The following is a 26,147-nucleotide window of genomic DNA, read 5'->3' as shown; positions in this document are numbered from 1 at the left end:
TTATAATAATGGATAATTATAATATAAAAATAATTATATACCTTCAAAAATAATGTATTTAAATGAAAGATAATCATGTACCTTAAAAAAAGGAACAAAAATGTTTTTGTTCCTTGAATGTTTCATTGTTTACCACAATATATGTCTATTAAAGTAACTATTATGTATGTCATATTGAAATTCACCAAATATGATGGTATATATGTAATTATTTTTATGAAAATGACTTTTTTTTTTGGGTAAAAAGGGTTGAAATTGTATTAAGTTGCTAAATTTTTTGATAGGATATTCATAGGAGTGTTGGCTCTGTTAGGGTCTGGGAGTGGGTTAACAGTTAGGGTCACATCCCTCCCTATAGGTGAAAAATTTAGAGTTTTGATCTTCCTTACTAAAATAGTACCCCTACCGTCAGCTTCTATATCAACAGTAACATACATTAGGGAAGCTGACAAAATGCTTGGCACCCTATAGTTAGAATGTCTCCTCCCTTCCTTAGCCAGCTTGTCCGCAATTCAATTTTGCTCACGAAAATTTGCTTCACCCTGACTACTCCAGTTCCTGCATTAGAAGCCTACACTCTAGCAGTAAGTTAGAGAAACATATATGATCAATTTGTATGGCATACAAAATCTAAGTGGAGTCAGAGAACATTTAGAAGGAGGGTAAGTTAAGGATTTTGGCCACATTTAACCTTCTGTAAGGGGACTCAATTTTTGCATGGACAGAGGTAACATAAGGGAAAAGCATACAAAGCCTACTACTAAGGCCTAGTCACAGTAGGTATCTTAAGCCCACCATGAGTCAGAGACCACCCGCTTAGACTAATATTCAGATCACAATAAGAGAATACAACGGAATACAACCAAACATGATGATAAGAAGAATAGATAAGTCTAATAACGTTCTAAGATAAAAAACACAATGACAAAAAAATCTCAACACTGTCCACAAAAGCCTCTAAAACAAGAATACCAAACTACGTAGGGACATGCGACCAAAGAAATCCATAATAAGATACTAAACAGTACTAAAAAAATAAAATAATCAGGGCCTTCAAAAGATGGAGGTTCACCATTTCACAGCAGATCCCCAAGAATACCAAATCACATAAATTGCATAGGAGAAACAGAAAATTCTTTGAGCTCTACATCAGGAAATGATGTAGAATTAGGGATAGTTACTGAGCCGAGTACTGACATGCAGCTCAGGGGTAGGGATAAAATAATGCAATTAAAAATCCTTTCAAAAACCATATGCACAACATTCATATAGATATATATAGGATGCCAGGATTGGGACAATGGTTATGAATATGAGATTTTAAACCATTAACCTGAATTGTATAGCTTTCTCCATCCTAAGGGAACCCATAGGCTATATGGGTGAAGCTCACCCTGTTGTAAAGGCCTAATGCATGTTAGCCGCACGAATCAAGGAAAAACTGACGAAAGGCAAAAGACATCAAGCCTATAGCCCTCCCAAAGATATATATAATGAGTGCATCAATCACACGATCAGATTGGACCCCAACGATGACAAATCAGGTTTCTAGTGTTGATCCCCTCGGGATCTACACCTTCACTGTGAGCTACGCAATTCTCTTTAATCCCAAATTGAACCACTTTACATATAAACCAACCATTAACTCAACTGCCATTTATTAAGGCATTTACCAACATGGTATCATCATACCAATATGCTTGCAAGAATATATAGTTATGCCAGACCAATTCATATAACCAAACTGACTCCTAAGTTTGATTCAAAATCCAAGCAATGCCCACCAAGGCCATCCAAATACACTTTTATCCATTTGTCCTTAATGCAATGCAATGGGTTTAAAACACAAGTTAAACCATGCAATTATTCATATTCAAAATTAAGTTTAAAAGGTGGGTTGAGGTTAAAGAAATTACCAAGCCAAAATTCCATCAATTTGGGGAAGCCTATGTCCCCTGTTCCAACCATTAAAATAATGCACCAAGTTAGTTCCTATAACCATTAATTTAAGAATGAATAAATAATTTAAGTCGTAGGGAAAGAAATTCAAGTAAACCCAATCAAAATCCTCCAACCCAATTTCAAACCCATGATTTAATAACATAAATGCCCAATAATCCAATGCCATAATTTAAAAATAAAGGTTAGGGATGTCCAACATGTCTGAAATATAGAACAATTTGAAGAATAATTGATTTTGGAACTTGCATAGTGAATTCTTTGTGAAATCCTTGAGCTTTATTGGGTTTTTTGTTAGGGAGTAGAATAGTGCAGTTTGATCTTTGAAAACTGAAGAAAAAACGGCCGCTTCTATGTTTAAGAGTTGTACAAGAGGTAAAAAAGACCAAAACTCCCTCGCCCAAGTGAACAAAAAATAGTTGAAATTAACATAGGAGTATGGAACACTATTATCACGGAGGGTAGTTTTTATGTCATGCCCTTATCGTGGAGGGTAGCCTTCATGTCATGCCCTTATCACGGTAACCTATGAGGCATGCCACTATTGAAGAGGCTTATTGCCTTGGGGTCATAAAATAACCCTGATCCCCTTCAAAAAATTTCAAAATTTTCCCAAAACACCATGTACACATCCCAAAACATAATTCAAGTCAAAAAATTGACATTACACATTCAAAAGGGTCAAAAATAACACAATCAAATCTTTTACAAGGTCTCATTTGAGATCATTCGTCCTCAAATGCTAAGTTAGGACATTTTTAAAATGAAAATAGCAAGATTACATCAGAATCAAATGGTAAATTTGAAATGCAACAATAGGGCAACAAAACTCATACTTTTTGCACTTTCTTCCAACCCAGGGAACATGAACGGGTACTCGGCTTTCATATCTTCTTCAGCTTTATATGTAGCCTCTTTTACCTTATTGTTCCTCTAAAGAACTTTCACCAAAGCTATGTCCTTTGTCCTCAATCCAACATCTCAATTGGTACTTCCTCATAAGACAAATGAATACAAAACACCAACATCTTTAATAGGCACTCTCAAAGAAAGATCATCGAAACACTTTTTCATCATAGACACATGGAAGACAGGATGAATAGAAGCCAAACTCACAGGCAATCCAAACATATAAGCAACATTCCAAATTCTTCTTAAAATCTAATACGGACCAACATAATGAGGACTAAGATTCCCTTTCTTCCCAAATATCGTGACTTCTTTCATAGGAGACAACTTTAAGAACACCCAATCACTAACTTCAAACTCCGGCTCTCTTTGCCTCACATCTTTTCAATACTTTTGGTAACTTTGAGAAGTCCTAAGTCTTTCTCTAATCACGTTCCCCTTCTTCATTGCTTGGTAAACCAGGTAAGTACCAAACAACTTTGTCTCACCCACCTCGAACTGTCCAATAGGAGACCTACACCTCCTACAAAAAAGAGCCTTAAAATGATCTATTTGAATTCTAGAATGATAATCTTATTGTACATGCACTCAATAATAGAAAAATATTCAACCCAACCACCTTTAAAATCAATCACACAGTCCCTTAGCATATCCTCCAAAGTCTGAATAGCACGCTCTACTTGTCTATCTATTTGAGGGTGGAAAGTTATGCTAAGGTTCACATAGGTACCCAAACCTTTCTGAAATGCATGTCAAAAATAAGATGTAAACTGCGCACCTCAGTTCAAAATGATGGACACCGATGCCCCATTCAACTTAACAACCTCCTGAATAAACAACTTAGCATAATTTTCTCCTTTGTAATTAGTCCTCATAGGAAAAAAGTGAGCAGACTTATTCATCCTATCCACAATGACCCAAATAGAATTATACTGAATGCAAGACTGCAGAAAACTCATAACAAAATCTATATTAATCATCTCCCACTTCTACATAGGCAAATCTATCACTTGAGATCTGCCATGAGGCCTCAATGTCCAACCTTAACTTGCTGAAAAATCATACTCTTAGCCACAAAGTTTGCCACATCCCTCTTCATATTATTACACTTGTATATTTCCTTCAAGTAATGATACATTTTAGTTGAACACGAATGAACTGTATATATCGACTCATGAGCCTCAGCAAAAAAAATTTCCCGCACCCATCAAAATCAGGAACACACAACTTTCTTTGGTACCTCAGAATGCTATCGCCCCCAATCTCAAAAGTCGTAACCTTTTGCTAACCACATGATCCTTGATCTGCATAAGTATGGGATCCAAATTTTGCTTCACCTTTACCTCAGCACTAAGAGATGACTTAACCACTTCTTGAACAATCACTCCTCCATTCTCAGAATCAAAAAGATGAACTCCCAACTTAGTCAACCTATGAATATCCTTAACAAAACTTCTTTACTCCTCCACAACGTGAGATAAAACCCTATAGACAACCTACTAAGAGCAACAACAACAATATTAGCTTTACTTAGATGGTAGTGAAGGCTCATGTTGTAATCCTTAAGTAGTTTGAGCGATCATCTCTGCCTGAGATTCAATTCCTTTTGTGTAAACACATATTGTAAGCTTTTATGGTCTGAATAAATGTCCTCATACAATTTTTATAGATAATGGTGCCAAATCTTCAATTCAAAGACCACAACTGCAAACTCTAGCTCGTGAGTCGGATAATTTCTCTTATGAACCTTAAGCTCCATGGATGCATAGGCTACAACCTTACAATACTCACATAGCCCAATTTCACATGGGATGCATCACAATACACAAAAAAATAATTAGTACCCTCGAACAGGGTTAAAACTAACACAACAGTCAACTTATCATTCAACTACTCAAAACTACCCTTACAAGCATCGAACTACAAAAACTTAACCTTTTTCTATAACTTTATCCACGGAGCAACAATAGATGAGAAACTCTCCATAAACCTCCTATAGTACCCAACTAAGCCCAAGAAACTCCTAATATCAGTTGGAGTTGTAGGTCTAGTCCATTTCCTTACTACCTCAACTTTTTGGGGACCCACCTTGATCTCCTCACTAGAAATAACATTCCTGAGAAAATTCACAACACTTAGCCAAAATTGATACTTAGAAAAATTTTGCATACAACCTTAGGTCTTTAGGAGTTTGAAAAACCATTCAAAGGTGATTGGAGTACTTCTCCTCACTCTTAGAGTATACCAAGATGTCACCAATGAATACTATTACAAAAAGTTCTAGAAACTACATAAATACCTGATTCATAAGATCCATGAAACTGGTCTGAGCATTAGTCAACTTGAACGCATAATCAAAAACTCATAATGGTCGTACCTGGTTTGAAAAGTATTTTTGAGGATACCAACCTCCCTAATTTTTAACTGGTGGTAGGTCAAACAGAGATCATTCTTAGAGAAATATCTAGCACTTCAAAGATGATCACATAGGTCATTACTCCTAGGAAGAGGATACTTATTTTTTACTGTAACCCTATTTAATCTAATGTGTATAGCCACATAAGGGGTCGGTAAAACCCAGATCAAGCAAACCATAAACTTTGTGAGAGGAAAGCTATAACATACTAGTAACAACATCGGGAGATGTTTCAGATTCCTGATGAGTATCAAGAGCATAGAGATAATTTTGGACGTTGTCGATACTTGAAGTGATACCCTTTGGTGCAGAAGCTGAAGAAGTTGTAACCAACATCTTATAATCTTCGATCGCAACCCAGGATGAAGGACAATCTTCTTGTATATGCCCAAGTTGATCATAATTATAGTACCAATTTCTTCTCTCCTCATAATATCCATGCTTAAGTAGTCCACAAAAATGTAAAGGAGGATAAGGTGAGGATGACTAAGCTCCACTAGCCTGAGATAAGGTACCGTATGCCTTAGAACCACTGCTAGCCTAAAAACGATAATCACTCGAAGGCTTAGGATAACAAGCACTAGATGTCGAATAAGTATTTCCCTAATTTTTCTTCTTACTCCACTGCCTACTATCTCTCTTACTATTTTATTAATTCACACCCTGCTCTACATATCTAAACTTCATATTTTCCCTCTCTCCCATCTCTACCTATTTCTTTTTTCTCATCTTCTACCTACTGTATATAAACCACCAGTTTTGATATATCCATGGCATTATCCAACATAGCAACCTTACACTCTACACCAAATCATGGTACAACCCAGAAGCAAACTTTCTCATTTAGGACCTTATATTAGACACCAGTTAGGAAGATAATGATACAACTAATGGAACATTAGAGCATACTCCTTAACACTCATCTTACCCTGCTTGAAGTTAAAAAAACTCTTCATCCTTAGCTTCCCTCAACTCTTGAGAAAGAAAGTTATCAAGAAAAGAACCTAAAAATTGATCCCACACAGCTGACTCGACATATCAGCCTTATTGCTTCCCACTTATCATACAATTGCTAAGCCATATCTTTTAACTGATATATAGCAAACTACAAACCTTCTGAATTAGTAGCATGCATAATCCTAAAAATTTTCTCCATCTCATCAATAAACCTCTAAGGATTTTTCTCAACCTTAGAGCCTATAAAGGTTGGTAGATTAAACCTTATAAACTGACCAACTCGTGTAACCTCAGATGAATTAATAGTAGGAACAACATGATCATACTGATAAGCCTATGATGCCAAAAACTGAGCGAGCATATGATTAAAATAACAGAACTTCACATTAGAGATATCTTCTTGAGGTGACTGAGCATACGTGTCACTAGCTCGTGAAGCCTTAGTAGGGACCAGTGGAACCCTACATGGAGCGGTACGATCAGGAGTAAGGACCCTAGATTGGTTTTGTACTCCATAAATTAGGTGAGTTGCCTCCATATTTTCCTAATGTAGGACAGAGTTTCTAGCAGAGTTTCTACGACCGTCAGATCTTCAGGGAGGCATGATCTAAAATAAAAGTAAGCCAGGAGTTAGAGGTATTTCATAGAATAAGACTCTATATCTCGAATATAGAACATAAGAAAGGAAATCATTACTAAATGACTTGCAGCCTCACCCTTATAAGTGTGGTGCGCTACACACAATAAAAGAGACTCTACTCGACATGGCTTTATAGACACCCAATGACCCTGAACCTTTCTCCAATACAAAGCTTGTCACGACCCAAACTAGGGCCTTGTCATGATGGGTATCTCGAGCCTACCATGAGTCGGGGACCACCCCCTTAGCCTAACATTCAAAAAATAACAAAAGAATACATTTGAAGATGACCAAACATGATGATAAGAAGAATAGATAAGTCTAATTAAGTTCTATAAGTTAAAGCATAATGACGAAAATATCCCAACACTGTCCACAAAAGTCTCTAAAACCAGAATACCAAACTAAGTCAGGACATACTTCTGACTAAGACCAAAGAAATCCAAAATAAAAGACTAAACAATACTAAAAGTAATAAAATAATAAAACCTTCAATAACATAGAGACTCACAATTTCATAGTAGATCCACAAGAATGTCGAATCACCTAAAGTTGTATAGGAGCAATAGAAAACCCTTTGGACCCAACATCATTAAAAAATATAGCGTTCAAGGATGGTCAGTGGGGCGAGCACTGGCATATAAGTTAGAGCTAGGGATAAAATAATGATATTACCAAAATCCAGTCTTAAACCATATGCACCATATTTATTGGGGTAGATGACAAAATGCTTGGCACCCTATAGCTAGAATATCTCATCTCTTCCTTAGCCAGCTTGTTAGCAATTATATTTTGCTTCCAAAAATATGCTTCACCCTGGCTACTCCAGTTCTTGCATTAGAAGCCTACACTCTAGAAGTAAGTTTGAGAAACTTATAAGATCAATTTTAATGGCATACACAACCTAAATGGAGTCAGAGAATATTTGGATGAAGGGTAAGGTTAAGGCCTTTGGTGACATTAAAACCTCTATAAAGGGCCTCAATTTTTGTATGAATAGAGATTACTTAAGAGAAAAGCCTACAAAGCCTACCACTATCATGATATGAACTAAGGCCTAGTCTTGGTGGGTATGCCAAGCCCATCGTGAGTTAGAGACCAACTCCTTAGACTAATATTCAGGACACAATGGAGGACAACTAAAAATGATGATAAGAAGAATAGATAAGTCTAATCAAGTTATAAGATAAAAACACAATGACAATAACATCTCAACACTTTCCACAAAAGCCTCTGAAAGCAAAATACCAAACTACGTCGGGACATGCTCCTAACTATTACCAAAGAAATCCATAATGAAAAATAAATACTAAACAGGACTAAATTTAATAAAATAATTGGGCCTTTTGAAAGATGGAGGTTTACCATTTCACAGAAGATCCAAAGGAATACCGAATCGCATAACACTGCATAGGAGAAACAAAAAACCCTTTAAACCTTATATCATGAAATGATATAGCATTTAAGGACGATCAGTGGGGTGAGTACTAACATATGACTCAAGGGTAGGGATAAAATAATAAAATTACCAAAATCCAGTCAAAAACCATATGCACCACATTCATAGACATATATATAGGATGTCAAGATTTAGAGAAGGTTCATGAATATGCGAGTCTAAACCATTAACCTAAAATGTGTATCTAGCTCTATCCTAAGGGAACCCATAGGCTATATGGGTCCAGCTCACCCAGCTGTAAAGGCCTAGTGCATGCTAGCCGCACGAATCGAGTGAAAACTAACGGAAAGGCTAAAGACATCAAGCCTATAGCCCTCCCAAAAATATATATAATATGTGCATCAAGAACACAGTCACATGGACCCCCAATGCAGACAAATGTGATTTCTAGTGTTGATCCCCTTGGGATCTACACATTCACTATGAGCCACATAATTCTCTTTAAGCCTAAATTAAACCACTTTACATATAAACCAACCATTAACTCAAATGTAATTTATTAAGGCATTTACCAACATGGTATCATCATAAAAATATGCTTGCAAGCTTATATAAGTATGCCAAACCAATTTATATAACCAAACTGCCTCTCAAGTTTCATATAAAATCCGAGCTATGCCCACCAAGGCCAGCCAAATCCACTTTTATCCATTTGTCCTTTAATGCAATGCAATAGATTTGAAAGACAAGTTAAACCATACAATTATCCATAGTCAAAATCAAGTTTAAAAGGTGGGTTAAGGTTAAATAATTTACCAAGCCAAAATTCCATAAATTTGGGGAAACCCATGTCCCCTATTCCAACCATTAAAACATTGCACCAAGTCAGTTTCCATAACCATTAATTAAAGCATGAATAAATAATTTAAGTCATAGAGAATGAAATTTAAGTAAACCCAATCAAAATCCTCCAACACAATTTCAAACCCATGATTAAATGACATGAAAGCCCAATAATCCAATGCCATAATATAAAAATACAAGTTAGGGATGAGCAACATGTCTTAAATATAGAACAATTTGAAGAGAAATTGATGTTTGGAACTTGAACAGTGAATTCCTTGTGAAATCCTTGAGCTTTCTTGGGTTTTGTGTTACAGAGAAGAATAGTGAAGTTTGATCTTTGAATACTAAAAGAAAGGGCCACTTCTATGTTTAAGAGATGTGGAAGGGGTAAAAAGACCAAAAACCCTCACCCAAGTGAAAAAAATAAAAAAATTGGTTAAATTAACATAGGAGTGTGGCACACCCTTATCAAGGAGGGTAGCCTTTATGTCATGCCCTTATCACAAAGGTTAACCTCCGTGGCACGCCACTATTACAGAGGCTTACTACCTTGGGGTCCCAAAATAACCCCGAGCCCCTTCCAAAAATTTCAAAAGTTTCCCAAAACATCCCAAAACATAATTCAAGCCCAAAATTGACACTACACATGCAGAAGGGTCAAAAATAAAATAATCGTAATTTTTATAGGGTATCACATTATCTCCTCCTTGAGATCATTCGTCCTCGAATGTTGAGTGAGGACATTTTTACAATAATATATGGCTATTAAAGTAACCATTATGTATGTCATATTAAAATTCACTAAATATGAAGGTATATACGTAATTATTTTTATAAAAATTACTAATTATTATTTTCTTGGTAAAAGGGGTTTAAATTGTATTAAGTAGCTAAATTTTTCATTAGGATATTCATAGGAGTGTTGGCTCCATTAGGGTCTGGGGTAGTTTAATAGTTAGGGACACATCCCGACCTAGTGTATCACCTTGGGGTGTGCCTTTCTTGTTTGTAAAGAATAAGGATGGGATTAAGTGTTTCCATATTGATTATCAAAAATTGAATAAGTTGACAATTAAGAATAAGTATCCTACTCCTTGTATTGATGATTATTTGCTCAACTTCAAGGTGTTTTTAAAATATTTTCGAATATTAATTGGTTGTTTGGGTTCCACCAGTTGAGGATAAGAGCTTCGAATATTTCAAAGACATCTTATTATACTCGATATGGTCTTTATGAATTCTTGGTCATGTCCTTTGGGTTGACTAATGCCCCACCCACTCATATAACCCAAACCAAGGTTTGGCCATGCCGGATATCTCAAGTCCAACTAGGACCGGAGAGCACCCCTAATACCTAACCATTGACCTCCTTACACCCCATGTCAGATGAATTTCAAACATATAACAAGATAAGAGAATATCAATTTAAATACATTATGATAAGTTTATAACAAAAACCAACCACTAAAAACCAAACAACAAACTAATACCAATATCGGTACTGATACCGATACCGACACCAATACCACCATGTCCACTATAGTCTAACAAAGCCTCTAATCAAAACCAAAGAATATCCAGTCGGGACATGACCCCGACCATAGCCAAAACCATGACCAAAAGGAATAGTAAGGACATAAAGAAATTCGTAGAATGAAATGGAGTCTTTTGAACTATGGAAGCTCACCAATTCAATCTGACTTAAAAGTTGTCCCTGGAATATCTAATCACTGCGCAGAACAAGTGAAAGTTTGGCCAATTTTCCATCGCATGGGATACAGCATTCAAAGATGGTTTGCGGGGTGAACGCTAGCATGTAACTCAAGGATAAAGATAATGTAATGCCATAAATCCAAAACCAAGTCAAATCAATGCACATAACCATATGCAGATACATATATGTGTATATATATACGCCTTGCCAGTATAGTGAACTAGATTTAGCATGAACTTTAAAACCTTAACCTGGACTATGTAGCTTTACCGTCATAAGTTTGCCCATGTGTTATATGGGTCCAGTATTACCCCCTGAACTAGCTCCAGTGCATGTTAGCCACAGACACATGAGATACCATAGGTGGTCGGGGATTCCCTAGTAACCTTCACCCTCTAGGATACATATGTGCGTGTATATACTTGAGGGATTCCCTTGTACACCATGAGCATATGGTTATCAAAACCAAACGTCATATCAGTAAACATGAGTTTCTAGTGTCTGTACTCGGACTCACACCTTCATGGATAGCTATCACAATATCCATTATTGCCTAATTAAAACATTTAGCACATAAGTAAACCACTAGATCTAGGTGTCAATTATTAAGGAATTATTAAGTGGTATCATCATACTGATTATAGCTTACAAGCAATGTGATTAGCCAATACTTAGGGGATTCCCAATTACCCTAAAAATTCCATTATTAAAATTACTTGGGGGATTTTGATGTACCCATAAAGTTTTTAACACCATCCTTAACCATTTAACTATTTATACCATGCATTAGTTTCAAGAAACTAGTCAAGCTAAGTGATAATGCATAAACCAAATATTTATGCAAGTGGGTTGAGTTTATAACCTATTTCCATACCAAATTAATTCATTTGGGGATTCCATTGTACCCCTATTTTCATCTACCATTCCCATGCACCCTAATGGATTTACCAGCCATTAATTTAAGCAGAATTGTATCATAAATATCAAGGAAGAAACATTTAAACAATTTATATTAATAATCCTCAACCCATCGTACAAAACCCAACATCAATATCTTATGAATGATACTTTAAATCACATGCTTTTACAAAATTGACAATGAGGGAAAAGTAACATGCCACAAATACCAAGAAATTTGGGGAAGAAAACACCCTTGGAATCCTAAATGACCACCTCTTTTACAACCATAACTTTGACTTGAATGGAGAGTTTGAGAGCGTTTGATTGGGAATAATGTGATAATAAAGTCCTAAAGATGGTTTAAAGTCATGGGGTCAAAAAGGTTAAAGTCAAAAATATCTTAATTACCTTAGCTTAAAACTGAAAAAGCAATACACCTGGCTACGAGTCACCTATCGACCCATAACTGTTTCTCATAACTCGCCACCATAAGTTGTAACTAAAATAGCCTTCATAACCCTCACCTACTATTGTCCTTATGACTTAGTCAACTGACTTGTCATATGACACTATGACTCATCACCAAAAGTCGTAACCCAAATAGCCTCCATGACCCCTACCTACTATTGTCCTTATGATTCATCACATAACCCTACGACTTGTAGGGTCCAAGTCATAGTAATTGCAGAACCCAATTAGGTGAATACAGAATATCTTATGATTTGATCATTATGACTCATTACTAGTCATTATGACTTGTGACTTCAAGTTGTAATGAGGACAATATCTTGGGCCAAACTTACTGATACCGTACGACCTATACCCCATGACTCATAATATATCCTTATGACTCATAGCGAGCAACTCATACTTAGAGCAGAATCATGCTATACACTTACCTTTATGATTTGTCCCAATGAGTCATCAAGACACCTTATGACTCAGGGGGTCCATTCGTAACCATGGAAGTGAGCTCAAGGCTCAAGAAATTTCCATGGGCTAAAGATCCAGGGTGTTTCAATTCTCTTCCACTTGGATTATTCATCCTCGAATAACGGGACAAGGCATTTGCCGACACAATTAGACCCTAAATATCACTACCAATGATAGAAAACAAATATGCTATGGAAATAACCTTTTCTTTTAACAAAGTAAGAAAACAAAGATGCTAAGAATTACACATACCTTAAGCACAATTATCTGGAATAGGAAATAAAAATGGATACTTGGATTTTATATCTTATCTATCTTTCTATAGAGCACCTCCCTCCCAAATAATACATCTAATAACCCTTGAATATGAAAAAAATTTCCACTAAGCTTTCAACAATGGATACAACACTCCATCATTTCAACCTTCTAACTACCCCGTGGAACATATATTTCCAAGATTTGAGTGTTACTATATCTCACTCCCATGTTAAAGCCTAACTTAGAGTTAAAGGTGCTAGTGTAAGCCATGGAATCTAATAATTTTCACCATTCTCATAGTACTACTCGATCTTATCACAACAATCTAGTAACCTCAGGTCTAAATCAAGGAGTGCTAACCACATCACACAATGGTTTGTGTATCCATCAATCACACATTCAACCCTGCCTTTCTATCCTTAATTTTCAGATCTATCTCCCAAAATTAGAATTTTCAATCATTATTGCAGTGGATTTCACCATCTCTCTTGTTCTTGAATATTTCACATAACAAAAGTTCATCATACTCTTCCTTCTTTATCTATTATTTTAGCCTGAGTAGTCACCCCAATAATTTTATAATAAACATCTACTCCCTCATCCAAAATATTACTATGCTTCAATAGCCACATTCTCCCTAACATAAGAAGGGTCACCAAAGAACTAGAGTACCAATATAAAAAATGAAAGAAAGGGGGTTACTTCGCAATAACAACACCTATTTGTCAACTCAAGGTGAGACCCGCGAAATAGGACACGGTAAAATAGGCATAAATTACTTTATAGCAACCACCTAGGTTATAATGGAGGGTCATTTTTACTTAAATATACCATACCACAAGTCCTTGGGACTGGGCACTGTGAGAAACATGGTTACATATATCATGGGTAATATAACATAAAGTCGAGATTTATATTCAAGGAACAAGGCAAGGATTTTTGCTTCAAACCACTATTTCTTGGAAATAGGCATAACATAATACATGAATATATGGATCATAAGCATCATAACATAGAGCTTGAACAGTTGGAAGCTCGAATTCCTGAGAACTATTATTGCCTTTGATTAAGGGGATGCAGTATTAACATTCACAGCACGTAGAATACTGGCCCTGCTCAAAAGCACTTTTAGAATACGTACAACTCTAGTAGAGTGCCCTCTTAACCAAATTAGGAGGGAATTATTAGAATAGGAGAAAATTCACCCCGACTCTCCCTTGAAGCCCACCACTAGGAGAAAATTTAAGATTAGCCCTTGATCTCCACCTTATAACACCTATAGGTATAATATTTCTCTCTAAGAGGTATTACCATAGACATGTACTAGGTACACTTGGCTCTCTTATACTAATAAACCACATCTACCCTGATGCTACCTGGGGTTCAGTATACTCTTATAGACTCTATGCCCTAATCCATCTGATGACTTAGCCCCTAATCCACCAGTTTAACCTGGACCTACGACCTATATATCATAATGTTCCCACTCCATATTCCCTAAGTCATCAACCTCATCTCTTTTGTACACCCCATCAAGCCTACCAATTTACTCTTACAAATCTTGCATCTCTATTCTCGAGCTAATAAACTCTTTTTGCAAAAATCAACATCTATGGTTCAAACATAGTTTCTATCAACCATCATGTGCTACAAATTGAGTACCCCATGTAAAATTTATATATGGTCCACCCCACAAGGAGGTCACCCTAAATTCCCTATTCACCCATTGATAACCTACACACATTCAGAGGAAACCATCCTTCTTAATCACTAAAGAATAGAAGTACCCCCCAGAGAAATACTAAGGTGGATAACCTTTACTAAAAAGATATTTTAACGGCTCTTTAAATTATTTTGATTCAGTCGAACCCATTTCATAATAAGGGATAGCGATAAGATAGGTATTCGAAAGAGACCAATCCCAAAAATCAATTTTGCTATTAGGAGGAACACTAGGAAGATCATCAGGGAACACCTCAGAAGGTTCACAAACCATAGGGACAAGCTGCAAAGAAGGACCTTTAGGTCTAGAATACTTAGCATGAATTATATGGTAGAGATACTCTTTTGGAAATCAGTCTTTGGGTTCTAATATACGAAATGAACCTTTACTTAGGCACTAAGGAACTATCTTCCCATTCAATCACCGATTTATTTGGAAAATAAGATCTGACCCTATGGGTTTGATAATCCCGAGGCACATAGCATGAATGCAACCAATCTATTCTCTAAATCACATCAAAGTCTACCATGTCCAACTCTATTATATCCACCAAGGTGTCCCTACCATAGACCTATATCACACAACCCCTATAGATCCCTCTAACCACAATGGAGTCACCCATCGAGAAGGACACAGAAAAAAGAGAAAATAATCCATAATACACTATGGATCAAAACCAAAATGAAAATCCACTTAAAGGGCCATATAAGAGAGAGTAAACCCCGAATCAAGAAAGCAATACACATTATGGGGAAAGAGTTTTAACATACCAATAAATACATCAAGAGATTCCTCGGATTCTTGATGGGTAGAAAGAGTATAAAGATGATTCTGACAGTGCTGATATCACAAGTAGCACCCCTTGGTACAAAAATCAAAAAGCCAACAACTGGAATCTTATTAGCTCTAGTAGAAACACTGACCGAAGGACAATAACACTGCATATTATTGGGTTGACCATGCTTGAAGCATCAGTTCTTTCCCTCACACCAAAATCCATAATACCACTGGCCATAAAATCGAAAAGAAGGGTAGAGAGGGATAAATCGGGCTCTACTAAACTAAAATTAGGCACCCTATGCCCTAGGACCTATACCCTTTTTGAAAATAATTATCATCAAATAGCTTTAGGAAAGGGGATCAAGCTGATGGTTATGAACTAAAATTCCCCTTGATTCCTTCCTTAGTCCACTGTCTTTTATGTCTACTGCTATTGTGATGACCCCAGCCCCGCTTTGAATATACAAACTTCTTATTATGCCTCTCCCTAATATTTGCCTTATTTCTTCTCCCACCAACAAGACCAAACTAGCATGACAAAGAGGCTACTATCTAAATTAATAGGTAAATAGAACAGCGGGACTCTACATTAGATACTTTTCCCTAAGAAGTCTAAGGAGGACTAGGGGGAACCAAAGAAACTCTAATAAGGCAAAAAATAGCAACCCTAAATTAGGTTTGTACCCTAGGGGTAGGAGAAATTCCATCTATATTGTCCTTAGATGAGACAAAAAAGTTTCCAAGACCATCAGATCTTCTGGGAGGTATAATCTGAAAAGCGAACATATGAGAATTAGTGAGAATTTCATGACCTTCTGCTCTATAGCTTGAAGAGTAGATCACAAGAAATGGAAATATTTCTAAATACCTTGCAACCTCTCCCTTATAAGTGTGGCACGCTACACATCCATAAAATAGACTCTACTTTGCATAAATATTGTGGATACCCAACTGACCATGAACCTAGGATTTTATACTAGTCTAACACAACCCGAACTAGGGTCTGGCGGTGTCGGGTATCTCAAGTCCAACAAGGATCGGAGACCACTCCCAATACCTAACCATTAACCTTCTTACACCATATGTCAAATGAATTCTAGACATATAACAAGATAAGAGAATATAAATTTAAGGACATTATATTAAATTTATAACCAAAACCAACCACCAACAATGAAACAATCAACTAATACCAACATCGATACCGACACCAATACTGCCCATGTCCACAGTAGTCTAACAAAGACACTAATCAAAACCAAAGAATATCTAGTTGGGACATGCAACCAACCATAGAAAACCAAGATCAAAAAAAAAGTAAGGACATAAACAAATCCATAGCATACAATGGAGTCTTCCAAAGTATGGAAGCTCACCACTTTAGGTTGACTCATTATCCCCAAATCACCTAGTCACTAAGAAACAGGAGTGGAAATATGGCCAGTTCCTGCATCGTGTTGGTATACAATATCAGAAGATTGTTAGTGGGATAAACTCTAGAATGTAACTCAGGGATAAAGATTAAGTAAAGTTGTTAATCCAAAACCAAGTCAAACCAATGCACATAACAATATGCAAATACATATAAGCATATATATATATATATATATATATACCATGCCTGGATAGGGAACAAGATTTAGCTTGCACTTTAAAACCTTAACCTAGGATGTGTAGCTTTACCATCATAAGTCTACCTATAGGCTATATAGGTCAAGTGTTACCCCTTAAATAGGCCTCAATGCGTGTTAGCCGCATGAATTAGAGATACCATAGGTGGTCAAGGATTTCCTTATACCCTTCACCCTCTATGATACATATGTATGTGTATATACTTCAGGGATTTCCTTTTACCCCATGAACACATCATCATCAATACTAACCTTATATAGGTAAACATGAGTTTCCAGTGTCCGTCCTTCGAACTCACTCCTTTATATATAGCTATCAGAACCCCTATTATTACCCAATTAAAACATTTAGCATATAAACAAACCACCAATTCCATGAGTTAATTATTAATGTATTATTAAGTAGTATCATCATACTGACTATAGCTTGCAAGAAATGTCATTAGCCAATACTTAGGTGATTTCCAAGTACCCCACAGATAATATTACTAAAATCACTTGGGGGATTTTGATATACCCCACAAGGTTTTTAAAATCATCCTTAACCATTTAACTATTTATACCATGCATTAGTTTTAAGAAATAAGTTAAGCCAAGTGATAATGCATAAACCAAACCAATTATGCAAGTGGGTTGAGTTTATTACCAATTTTCATACCAAAATAATTAATTTAGGGATTCCATTATACTCTACTTCCATCCACCATTCGCATGCACCCAATGCATTTACCAACCATCAATTTAAGCATATTTGTTTTATAAATATAAAGGAAGAAATATTTAAAAAAATTATATTAAAAACCCTCAACATAGTGCAAAACCTAACATCAATATATCATGAATGATATTTTAAATCATATACATTTACAAAATCAATAATGAGGGAAAAGTAACATGCCTCAAATACCATGAAATTTAGGGAAAAAAGCACCCATGGAACCCTGACTACCTCTCTTGGAACACTAGATTTTACTTGAAGAGAGAATTTAAGCATGTTTAATTAGGAATAATATGATAATAAAGTCCCAAAAATGGTTTTAAGTTGTGGCGTCAAAAGGGTTAAAGTGGGAAATGTCCAAAGTGTCATCAGCTTACAAACTAAAAAGTTTTGCACTTGGCTAGGTATCACCTATTGACTTATAACCATACCTTATGACTCATCAACATGATTTATAACAAAAAAATAGTCTCCAGGACCCTCACCTTCTATTATCCTTATGACTTTGTAAACCAACTCTTCACCTGACTCTATGACTCGTAGGGTCCAAGCCATGTTAAAATAGAACCCAATTGGGTGAACACTAACAATCCTATGGTTTGATCGTTATGAATTACTATGATTCGTTACGACTTGTGACTTCAAGTTATAATGAAGATAGTTTCTTGGTCCAAACTTACTAGACACCTTATGACTTACACCCCACGAATCATAATAAATCCTTATAACTCATAGTGATCCACTAGTTCTAAGAGCAGTATCATAGAGCAAACTTATATGATTTAGTTACAACTCATAACAGTAAGTCATCAAGACACCTTACGACTCCGAGGGTCCAGTCATAAGAAAGGTAGTGAGCTCAAGGATCAAGAAATTTCTAGGGGTCAAAAATCTGGGGTGTTTCACCTACATTCATAGAGTTAATGAATTGGGTATTCTAATCATATATTGACTCTTTTTTTTGTATTTATAGAAAAAATCTTAGTTTATTTCAATAATAAGGCCGATCATAATGATTATTTGTGTAATTTACTCCAGAGATTGAAGGATAAGAAATTGTATGCTAAGTTCTCCAAGTGTGAATTTTAGTTGGAGTTTTTCTTTTTCTTGGATCATGTATTGACAAAGGATGGCATTATGGTCGACCCGACCAAGATTATAGTTGTTCGTGATTGAGCTGAGATTTGGATTTTTATTAGTTTAGTAGGTTATTATCAGTGCTTTGTTGAGGGTTTTTGATCTATTCCATCTCCATCGACCAAGTTGACTCAAAAGGAGATTTTCTTTCAGTGGTATGATGTTTGTGAGACGAGCTTTCAAAATCTTAAGGAATTGTTGACTTTAGCTTCTATCTTGATTTTGCAAAAGGACGACATAGGTTTCATAATATTTTGTGATGCTTCAAGTTCTGGGTTAGGTATTGTGTTGGTAGGAGGGTAAGGTAATTGCGTATGCTTCTTGTTAGTTGAAGCCCCATGATAAAAATTACCCTACACATGATTTGGAGTTATGCACGATTGTTTTTGCTTTGAAGTTGTAGAGGCACTACTGTATGGAATCCAATGTAAGATCTTCTCAGATTACCTTAGTCTTCAGTATTTCATCACCCAATGAGATCTTAATATGAGGCAACATCATTGGCTTAAGTTTCTTAAGGAATATAACCTTACTATTCTCTATCATCTAGGAAAGGTTAATATGGTTGCAAATGACTTAAGTTGGTCATCGACTATGATGGGTTACTTGGTATAAATTTTAACCCAAGAGAAACCTTTGGCCTTAGAGGTTTAGTCTTTAGCTTACTAGATAGTTAGGCTTAATATTTTGACTCCTAAACGTGTTTTGGCATTTGTAGAGGCTAGGTCTTCCTTAATGAAGAATATTCAGGATATCAATTTAATATTGTTAGGTTGAGAGTGATTTGGGATAAGGTGTTGAGTGTTGAGGTTAAAGAGGCCTCACTTGATCTAGATGGTATTTTAAGGATTTGTGGCTAGTCTATATGGCAAGAGTGGATAATTAGGTAAGACTGATATTGGAGGAGGGTCATTGTTCTTTGTATTCCATCCATATGAGAGTGAATAATATGTATCATAAATTAAGACAACACTACTGGTGAGGTGGTATGATAAAGGATGTAGCAAATTTTGTAGGTTATTGTGTATGTTGTGCGGGTGAAGACTGAGTAATTGAGGCCTGGTTGGTTGCTTCAGAGGTTATGCATTCCTGAGTGGGAATGAGAATAGATCATTATGGATTTCTTGACTAGGTTACCTCATACTTCTCATGATTTTGATAGTGTATCATAGATAGATTGACCAAAGTTTCTTATTTCTTTCCTGTTCAAGTTTCTTTCAATGCTGGGAGGTTGGGCTATATTTACATTTATGAGATAGTTTATCTTCATGGTGTACTAGTGTCTCTTATCATAGATTGAGGTTCTGTGTTCACGTCTTACTTTTAAATATTTTTAGGAGCAGTTGAGTACCCAAGTTAATTTTATCATAACCTTTCACCACTAGAATGACGGTCAGTTTGAGTAGAGTATATAGATTTTGGAAGATATGTTGTGCGCGTGTGTTATGGACTTTGGAGGCCAGTAAGAGTAACATCCAGCTTTGGCAGAGTTTGCCTATAATAATAGCTACCATTCCAGTAATGAGATGACTCTATTTGAGGCTTTGTATGGTAGGTATTATTGCTCTCCAGTTGGTTGGTTTGAGGTTTCTGAGATTAAAGCTTGAGGTACGATCTTTCTTCATGAGTCTTTAGATAGAGTTTGGGTCATTTAAGATAGACTTCGAGCAACTTAGAGTATGCAGAAGTGCTATACATATCATAGAATTTGTTACTTAAGGTTTAGTGTTGCTGATTGAGTCTTTCTTCGTAGGTCATCCATGAAGGGCGTGATGAGGTTTGCTAGGAAGGGAAAGATTATCCCCCAGTATATTAGACTATTTAAGATTCTTCGAATGATTAGAGACGTGGTTTATGAGTTACCATTCTTCCTAGATTTATCAATTGTACTTCCAGTCTTTCATTTTTTTCATGCTTCGGTATTATATTTAGGATAAGTGTTATGTCATTCATTGGGATTCAGTGTAGTTATATTAGAGGTTGATTTTGTTGATGTGCCTATCTCCATTCTATCCAGGCATGTTATACAATTGTATTCTATAGATATTTCAGTAGTTAAAGTCTAGTGCAGTCATCAACGTATACATAAGGCTACTTGGGAGTTCGAGTCCAATATGTGTGGTAGTTATCCCCAACTTTTGTCTAATTAAGGTATTTCCATTGCCTTTAATTTGAGGAGAAATTAAATTTTTAGGGGTAGATGATGTAATGACTTAATGTTTTTGGTGATTTTTGTGAGTTATTCATTTCTGTATGATTTGGATATTTTATCCCTCCCCGTGGTTGCTATGCGATATTTTTAGGGTGTGAGGATGATTGACATAGTTCTCAAAGCATTTTGATATGATTTATGCGAGTTTGTAGTTTTTGGAGGTTAAAAAGGCTTATAGTTGATTTTGGTCAACATTTATTATTTTTTACATTGAATGGTAGAATAGATTATGCGAGTATATCAAAAACATCAATTTTAGATTGGTAACATAGTTGATATGATTTTACGACTTCTACATCTCATTTTGACCCTCGTTTAGAAAGTTGTGGAATTAGATTTCTAGGCTCAATTTTGTGAAAACAATCGTTTTTTAAAAATCTAATATTGTTATTGAGTTAGAGCATCGAATTTAGTAGGATAGCATAGTTCATTTGCATTATCAAAATTCTCGATGAATGTCAAGGGTTCTGTAGAGACTTAGAATTCTCTAAGTCTCTAGCTGATGCACCGCTTAGCTGGTAAATCCACTTAAACGACACTTGGGTTGATTTAGTGGAGGTCGCTTAAGCGGCCAGTCGATTTCTTAAGCAACCTGGCTTGACAACTGAGTTTTTCTTAAGCGGCACCCTCACTGCTTAATAGCATAATCCTAAGTGATATTAGTTCCACTTAAGTTAAATGTTCGGACCTTGGGGGGTGTTGCTTTAGCGTCACTTGGCCACTTAAGTGGCCTAGTGTTCGTTTATGTGATGCTTGGGTAGTTTATATACCGCTTTCTCGATTTTTCAACCATTTTTGGGACTTTGAGCTTTGAATTTTAGAGTTTGAGGAAGATTTCTTCCATTTTCAAGCTTGGGTAAGCTCCAAATCCCTATTTTAATTATTTTTCTTTGATTCTTGTCATCTAAAGCTTGTTAAATTAAATTTAAAAAGTAAAATTTGTGGATTTTGTCCCAAATGGACTAAATTAGTATTTTTTGCAATTTAAACCAAAATTTCAAGCCATTTTCACTTACGTTTTCTTCAATGGGTTACTTTAATCATGGGTAACATTCCAGTTTCACCCTTCTTTTTTGAAAACTCATTTTAGGAGTCTATTTTGACCCCGACCTTGAAATGGGTAGTATGGATATCATTTTTTATTTTTATATGTAGATTTTATATTTGTGATTTAGTTATTTTTGAGTCCCTCGTAAGGAGAAGGCTCTGTATTGCAGGCTTTTGGACTAAGTTTTATTCATTCAAGGTAGGTTATGGCTTAACTTTCTTCAGACTGGCTTTTGGACTAAATTTTCTTTATTCGGGGTAGGTTATGGATTACTTTCTTTAGACTGAACTGGATAGCTAATTCTGATATAAAAGCATGTTATAAGTGTGGGAACAAATCATGAAAATGACTTTATTATTATTTTGTGCCCGTGTGGGGACTATTTTTTATCATTTGGTGGTTTTGAGACACTATTTTCTATGTCGGATTATATGGGATATTATATGATATTGTTGGTCTAGTATTTATGCAATTCGTTTTCTTCTTGGTGAAAATTGTCTAAGTTGGGATATGTGGTATCAATGATATATTATGGTATATCTTACTATATTGGTACATGAATTATGTTGGATCATGGATGGTTGACTTATTGAGTGGATTTATGGTTGTTCTTAGTATATTGGTTGGAATTAGAAATTCTCATTCTGGTTGATTATGAGCATTACATATTCATATCATATACATTCACAAAACATTGGTACAACTATGGAAATATTGACTTTTTAAATAGAAAATTTGACATCCTTAAAAACCCTATGCTGATATATATGCTGGAGAGGAGTTAAGAATATTAGATTAGTATTGGTTAGTGGATGGTATATGGGTTGACGCATGGGTCCTACCTTGGGAGCACTGCTCAGTAGGTGTATACGAAGGTTGTGCGACAACCTCGTGCATTACATCATCATCATCCTCATTCTTCATTGTGTTTCATACATTGTGCATATTCTGTGTGGTATTTTCGTTCTTAATTTGATATTTATCTATTTGTGCTTCTTTCCCATACTTAAATTTGGTATATATGTATATTACAGAACAGTTAGTGGAGACGATGTGGGTTATCGTTTGGGACATTTTCTGATTGCATATGATGTCCATAGTTTGTGTTTATATACTTTATTTTCTACTTTGCTCAGTCGGCCTATAATACCTACTGAGTACAAGTGGACCGTACTTGTCCCTACTGCGCCCTTTTGGTGTAGTTCTAGGTATGAGTGCGCTATATGGTAGTTGATTTTGGGTGGTGCTTGTAGTATTTTCAAGATAGAGGTCGGCTTGTGCTTCCAGAATTGATCTACTACCTCCTCTTTTTTGGTTTAAGTCTTTTTTTCATTTTTAGAGACAAATTATGTTTATTTTGGACTATTAATTATATATTTTGATTTCAAGATGTACTTACTTGTTTCTTACACTGTGACACAGGATTTTTGGGAGATATATGGTATCATTGTTGTCTATTTTTCTTCTATAATTGTATATGCGTGGTTAGGTTTTGTTCTAGAAGCTGTACCTTGGGTTTGTGTCGTTTTCTCATTTCATGTCAGTTTAAGTGATAGGCTAACTTCTCAAGGCGTGCCACAACAAGCGTCATCATGACCTTTAATTTTTGGGTCGTGACAATTACGGTAGATCAAATTCCAGAATTTGAGCTTCAAAGCTCTTCAAGTAGGTTTCAAACTTTGTGATGCAAGATTTTGTATTGGGTGAGGATCTCAGCAAATACTGTTTTTCCAGTTCTTACATCTTGTTTTGATAGAACTGCCTCGCAATATAAAGAGAAAACAAGAAAGCTTTCAAGGCCCTCTTCATTGAAGAACATGGACTTCGATTCAAATTAATAGTGTCCATCAAAATGAAAAGTGTTGAGGGACTAACTCGGATAATAAAATGATAGTTTAACTATTTTTAGAAAGATATTATGAGCGAATGCTCAGTTTGTTTAATTAATGATTCTTAAAATTTGGAAGATACTCCATACATTGAAATAGATAAAGTAGCTTTCTTTAATTATCTTTTCGGGTTTTCTCAATGTGATTTCCATCATATTTTTCAGTCTGCATGGAATAAATGTCAACATACCTAAAATAAAAATTTAACCATATTAGTTATTAGAATCACCCAACTTGGTTATGATTTATAACACTTATATCCTTCATAGACGTGTCATTATCATACTACTTAGGAATGTTAAAATAGAAAAGAATACCATTTACATTGTTCTTTAAAAATTATTTTGGAGTAGAAATTTGAAAGACGGTTTTCCATTTCATTTTTCTCAACATTTAAAAGAAAATAAGTTGAACAAGAATATCTATTTGATACTATAATTGAGTCAAGATGTATAATATTAAAATCAATTGCTAACCTAGAAATTTTATTTGATCAAGCCATATTAGAGCATGAGAATACATACATATATATATATATACTTACATACATATACATATATATATATATATATGATGAAAGTCTAAAATTTAAAATTGATTATAAAGTAGGTATTAGAAATCTATCAATAGTTTTTTAGAGGGTGAGGTGTTTGGTGATAGGGTGGGGGTGGGGGTGGGGGTGGGGGGAATACAATGATAAATGGCAATAAAAGAAGCTAATCATGTCTACCAACTTTTAACTATAGAAGCTATTTTCTAAGTTGTTATAACTTACACAACAAATCAACATGCTTATAATGTCACAAAAGAGTGACTGATTAACTCTCGGATATATTATGAATTATTTTATCCCTCTGATTTTCAATTAAATTTCTTTTTCTTGTTATGACAATGGCTTTCATAATCTTAATTAGATCATAAAGACCAACTTAGTAATTGTAAAAGGAGAAGGTATTGTGAATACCTTATGTATTATTCAATTATGTAAGATATTTATATATACAGATACAAACAGCTGATTAAATAAACTAAATAAGGAAAGAATCAAAAGATATTCTATTATATCCCTATATATCAGCTAAATTGTGTACACTACACCTAAACATGTCTTAATCATTTTGTAATACTCCCCTCAAGTTGGATCCTAGATATTTAATCATGCTTAACTTGTTACAAAGATAATCAACTCGGCTATCATGTAACTCTTTTGTGAACAAATCAGCTAGTTTCTCTCCCGTCTTCACGTACCCATTGGAAATCAAATTCTCCTGAATCTTCTCATGTATAAACTAACAGTCAACTTTAATATATTTTGTTCATTCATTATACACTAGATTCAAGGCAATTCCACAAAATAAAAAGCTTTTTATGAGGTACAAAGAGAAATTTCTCTTCATTTGATTTGTTACGAAATCGACCATAGTTCAATTCCCCATTTATTTTGGTAGTATTGACTACACCCCAATTCTCAGCTTCATGTTACTCTTTCCAAGTAACAAGTTAAGTCTAGGGCATCCCAATTGGATTGACTGGGATGACAGTTTTTCCTTCCGAGTCTATAAAAGAATCAAACGCAACTTGATTATACCACCTGAGTTTTGATGGAGTAGGATACTTTAATCCAATTTCATTTAATAGATGATGCATATACATAATCTCATATGGAGACTATGAAATAGGTCTGCATTCTAATTTTTACTGGATCTAGATACAACATTTAACTTCTTTCTCCTTCATGATACTAGGTTTACTCCAACAAACACACAATAGCCTGTAGTAGATCTTCTATTAATTTAGGATCCAACGCAATTAGCATCTGCAAAACACTCAACACGACTATGACTGTAATTGATATATAATATTTCAAGTTTAGGAGTTTCTTTCACGTAACATAGAATCTGTTCTAAAGCATTCCAATGCTTGTTTTTAGGCAAGGACAGGAACTGATAAACCACACTTACCTCAAAAGCAATATCTGGAGAAGTCACAGTAAGGTAGTTTAGATTCCCAACTATCCTTCTTTATCTTTCAGAATCATCAAAAGGATAGCCATCGTTATTCATAAGATGCACATTGGG

This window comes from Capsicum annuum, chromosome 9 (genome assembly GCF_002878395.1).
Source record: "Capsicum annuum cultivar UCD-10X-F1 chromosome 9, UCD10Xv1.1, whole genome shotgun sequence".
Classification (NCBI taxonomy): domain Eukaryota; kingdom Viridiplantae; phylum Streptophyta; class Magnoliopsida; order Solanales; family Solanaceae; genus Capsicum; species Capsicum annuum.
The sequence above is the reverse complement of the archived record's forward strand: the minus strand, read 5'-3'. Positions refer to the sequence as shown.